This window comes from Chelonoidis abingdonii, chromosome 11, assembly GCF_003597395.2.
Source record: "Chelonoidis abingdonii isolate Lonesome George chromosome 11, CheloAbing_2.0, whole genome shotgun sequence".
In the NCBI taxonomy this organism is placed as follows: Eukaryota; Metazoa; Chordata; order Testudines; family Testudinidae; genus Chelonoidis; species Chelonoidis abingdonii.
In genome coordinates, this window is record NC_133779.1 from 61,606,367 (window position 1) to 61,611,360 (window position 4,994).

Below are 4,994 nucleotides of genomic sequence, written 5' to 3' on the forward strand. Positions count from 1 at the left end.
CTCTCATCTGGCTCTAGCAAGTATTCTGCCCCCGTGGGACTGGACGGGGAGGGACCTGCCTCTTCGGTCAGTCCCGGGGCCCCACTGACGAACTCTCACCCAACTCTTGCCTCAGTCGCCCCCAACGTGCCCAGGGTCGAGGGTTCGTGGCTGCCAGGGAAGGCAGGGCTAAGGGAAGGCGACGGTTTTACCCTGCGCTGCCAGGCTGCTGCCCTGTGGCCCATCGCTGGGTACGTCTGGTCCCGCGGGGACGTGTGGCTGCCAGAAGCTGGGCAGGATTTACGTGTTGACAAGGCAGCCGACTCTGACGGAGGGAGCTACGCGTGCGGGGTCTGGGTCTCCAGCCCTGGCTGGGCGTATCTGAGCCTCTCTGCGAGGGAATCGGTCGAAGTTCAGCGTAAGTAGCGAGCGCTGGCGAGAGCCTCCTCCCTCGCAGCCCCCGATACTCCCCACATGGCCTCCTGGAACAGCCCCGCGTGCCCCCTCCTCGTCCCCCCTGCCGGTGTCCAGCCGCGAGCGCCCCGCTTGCGAGGCTGCATGGACCGAGATGCTGGACGCGGGCTTTAGATCAGCGCCCCCGGGGGCCCTGAGGAGTCAGGCTCCCCCTGCTTCGCCCCTGCCCGCCTCACGAAAGCGTGACCATGGGGAGTGCCGTAGAGGCTCACCACCTGTCTAAAGTGACACCAGCCTGGGACACACAACCCCATTTTTCTCGTCCTTTGCCCGGCTCCTTTCTGCATGGACCGAGATGCTGGACGCGGGCTTTAGATCAGCGCCCCCGGGGGCCCTGAGGAGTCAGGTCCCCCCTGCTTCGCCCCTGCCCGCCTCACGAAAGCGTGACCATGGGGAGTGCCGTAGAGGCTCACCACCTGTCTAAAGTGACACCAGCCTGGGACACACAACCCCATTTTTCTCGTCCTTTGCCCGGCTCCTTTCTCCCGCCATATCCAGACGCCCCTAAAGGCGCCAACATCACGGCTACATCCAGCACTGACCAGAACAAAGGGGACCCTGTGAATTTAATCTGCCGCTTCAGCAGCCGTGTCCCCGCCGACGTCACCTCGCCTGGGACAAGGATAACGCCAGGCTGAGGGGGGGTCGTAGCTGGCGCTTCAAGGCATCACAGTGACGCACGCTGGGGAATATCACTGCGAGGTTTAGAACCAGATGGGGCAAACCCTTGGGCTGTGGGTTCTGATCCCGCCGGCTCCATGCTGCCCGGGTCGGGCCAGGCTGTCAGCGCCCCTCACCGGTGACAGCTGCCCCTGTCTTCCCTCAGGCTCTGGCAGGTGCCCATGTCTGAGCCCCGGCCTCGTGGCCGGCGTTGCGGTTGCCATCCTGCTCCTCATCATCCTTGTTAATGTGGGGGTTTGGTACCTGCTCGGCAGAGGCTGGTGGCAGGCAGCAGCTGAGGGGGCTGTGCAGGGTAAGATTTGGGCTGGGTGGGTGGGAACAGAGATGGGGCTGGTGCAGGGGGTGGGTGATTTGAGGGGCTGATGGGAGACACTTGGGAGAATTTGGGGGGTTGGGACCAGTGGTTTAGGGGGAGACACTGTGGGTGATTCGGGTGGGGGACAGAGCCTGATGGTTTTAGGGGCTGGTAGAAGATACTTGGGGGAACACAGGGCTGAGGAGATGTTGAGACTTGTGGGGGGCGGTGGAAAACAGAAATACAGTTTGGGATGGCTGGGGGGAGACACTTGGGGAAATGCCGAGGGGCAGCCAAGGATTTTAGCTGATTGTTCATTGATCGTGCGATGTTATGATTTGTTAACAAACAGTCACTGTCTGGTCAGTAGAGGGGAGCTAAGACCGATCGGTATTTAGCAGGAATAACCATGTGTCAGAGCAGCGGTTCTCAGACTCCTTTGCATCGTGGCCCCTTCTGAGCACAGAGTTACTGCCTGACCCCGGGAGGGGCAGAGCCCAAGCCCCCTGACCTCCCCTCCAGGTGGAGCGGAGAGGGGGCCGCAGTCTGCGCCCTGGGGCTTCAGCTTCAGCCCTGGGTCCCAGCAAGTCTAACGCTGGCCCTGGCGACCCCATGAGAATCAGGTCCCACCCCACAGTCAGAGAAGTGCTGTGTTAGAGCTAAGGCAGGACGGCTGGAACACCAGGCCTGAGGCCGAGACCTGCAAGATCTTAGCTTCGCTATTTTGGGCCTCGAAGCCAAGAAACGCTGACAGACGTAAGTGAGTGAAGAAAAACCCGATGCCCTGAGATGCTGGGAAAAAGGGCCCCAAGGGGGAATGTTACAAACAAACAATCAGCCCGAAGATTAACTTCAAATCACAAAAAATGCAGCGGCAGCACATCTGGCGCCAATGTGTGTCTGCACCACAGGCTGCGGGTTGTGTTAATGAGAACAAAGAATCTACACAACCTATAGTGAGGGCCCTACCAAACTCACAGACCATTTTGATCAATTTCCCAGTCATAGGACTGTAAAAATAGTAAATTTCAGGATTTCATAGAATACTAGAATCTCAGGGTGGGAAGAAACCTCAGGAGGGATCTAGTCCAACCCCCTGCTCAAAGCAGGACCAGCCCTCAACTAAATCAATCCAGCTATTTAAACCTGACATTTGGCAGTGTTGTAATGGAGGGATCCTGACCCAAAGAGGAGTCTGTGTGGGGCGGGGGTTCGCAAGGTTATTGTAGGGGGCAGTTGCGGTACTGCCAACCTTACTTCTGTGCTTCCTTCCGAGCTGGGCACTCGGTCAGCAGCCACCACTCGCTGGCCATCCAGCTCTGAAGGCAGAGAAGTGAGGGTGGCAGTACCGCAACCCCCCTAAAATAACCTTGCGACCCCCCCTGCAATTCCCTTTTGGGTCAAGATCCCCCACGAAATCTGCCTCGTTTAGGGTAAACGCACACACAAGACCAGATTGCAATGTCCGTGACGTATTTTTCATGGCCGTGAATTTGGTAGGGCCCCATCTATAGAAATCAGGGGGGGTCTTAACCGTCATGGGGACACAAACCCATAAGGGAAAAGTGGAGTGAAACTTTCAGATCCATGCGCGGACGGTGGCTGTAGACAGACTTCCATTATAAAAAGCGGGGACCCAGACCGGGGTAATTGAGTTTCCTATGAGAAAACTCCTGCGGGAACCATCCCTCTAGTGACGATCGATCTGTGGGAGACCCAGCAGCCCCGAGCGCTGGCTGGGAGGCTGCGAGTCCGTGTGTAGCTCTTGCTGGTGCATGGATGGATCTAGGAGCTGGACACGTGGTGACAGTCATCACTCAGCTGGTGACTTTAATACAGTTGAGACGAGACAGGGACCTTGTTCCTGCCACTGTCTGTGTTACTGGCCTGGGCCCCCCCTGTGTCCCAGCGGTGCTGAATCTAAACCGGGTCAAGGGGACTCTGCTGAACAGAGACGGCAGCCGGCAGCGCCGGCCCCTCACTGCTGTAATGTCACATCACTGGCATTCATGTCAAATAAAACTAAAGGCTACAGGGGGTGGGAAGCTTGTGAGAGACACTGGGGGGGATCCCAGGGCTGGTGATTTGGAGTGGGTGGTGGGAGACTCTTGGGGGGGGATCCAGGGGCTGGTGATTTGGGGGACCCAGATCTAATACCAGAAACTATTTTTCCTTTCTCCCGAGGTGCTGAGCTTTCCCGCAGGCCAAAAACAGAGTCACCCTATGAGGTGAGTGCAGGGTCTGTTACCCTCCCCCCGCAGGCCCCGCTGCCCCCTGCTGGCTGGGGCGTGTGTGCGGCTACAGCCTCTCCATCCCCCGCAGTGCAAACCCCTGCCCCCTGCCGGGTGGAACCGACGCTGCCTAAGTGTGTGTCTCAGACCCCATCCTGCTACCGGCTCAGGGGAGATTCCCCCACCCACAGAGTCTCCGGTCCTGGCAGCACCCACCCCGCCGGCCCTGGGACCCGTTGTGCAGGGATCTCACTGGCTCTGTTTGGGCCTACAGGAACTCCAAGGACGGACCCAGGATATTTACAGCCAATTGGTCTCTCCCCAAGCTGGTTCCCACTGAGCGCTGCTGAAATCCCAACCAGCCAGGGACCCCTCTGCATGGCCGGGACCCTAAACACAAAGAGAAGCCATCGCTCTATGGGGCCAGATCCCAGCGGGGGTTCACAAGCACCGACTTTCCATTGTGCCAGGGGGGTGCTTGACCCCTGGCTCTGCCCCACCCCTGGCTCTCCCCCAGGCTCCACCCCGACCCTCAAGGCCACACCTCTGCCCTGCCCCTTCCCCACCCCTGAGCACGCTGCATCCTCGCTCCTCTCCCCTTCCCCCAGCCTCCTGCACCATGAACCAGCTGATTGCAGCAGGCAGGAGGCCCATGGAGGGAGGGGGAAGCACTGGACGGTGGGGCCTTCGGTGGGCGGGAGGCGCTGAGAGGGAGAGGGAAGCACTGATTGGGGGCTGCCGGTGGGTTCTCAGCACCCACCATTTTCTCCCAGTGGATGCTCCAACCCCGGAGCACCCATGGAATCAGTGCATATGCAGGGGGTCAAGCAGTCATAGCTCCATTGGAATGAATGGGGTCAGACCCCCAGCTGGGGCAACGTGACTCCACTGGAGAACTAAATTGGGAATAAATAGCTCCGAAATGCAGGGATTGGATCATTCTTATTTCTATAGCAACTTCATAACAAACAGTGGAAATACCTGACAAAAAACTTCGGTGAACTTGGAGTTAAGGGTGAGATGTGATGAGCAATTCCCAAGGGGCAAAGGAGAGAACAGGGGAGATTTCAAATCCCAAAGAAGAGAGAGGCAGGAAATTCCGGGCTCAAGTCAAAGTTAGGAGAACCCGGCACTGGACAGCAGCAATTCCCAGCCCTAAGTGGGGTCTGAGCTGCAGCCGGGCTCCACAGCCACAGGGGGCTGAGCACTGGGCGTGAGCTTGGTTCAGATGGTTTCCCGGCTCCTAGAGGAGGGTGAACTCAGGCTGGAGTCTCATGGGGTTCAGGGTCCTGGCAGCACAGAGGGGACCATGGCTCGCAGGGACCTCGGCCGGG

At 58.9% G+C, this 4,994-nt stretch overlaps 1 long non-coding RNA gene across 1 annotated transcript; it reads left to right on the forward strand.

The window, feature by feature from the left end:
• Nucleotides 1–3,574: 3,574 nt before the first annotated feature.
• LOC142047548 (uncharacterized) lies at nt 3,575–4,638 on the forward strand. Its single transcript, XR_012656866.1, has 2 exons — nt 3,575–3,657; nt 3,935–4,638. It is a non-coding gene; the product is annotated as an uncharacterized LOC142047548 (long non-coding RNA).
• Nucleotides 4,639–4,994: the final 356 nt, after the last annotated feature.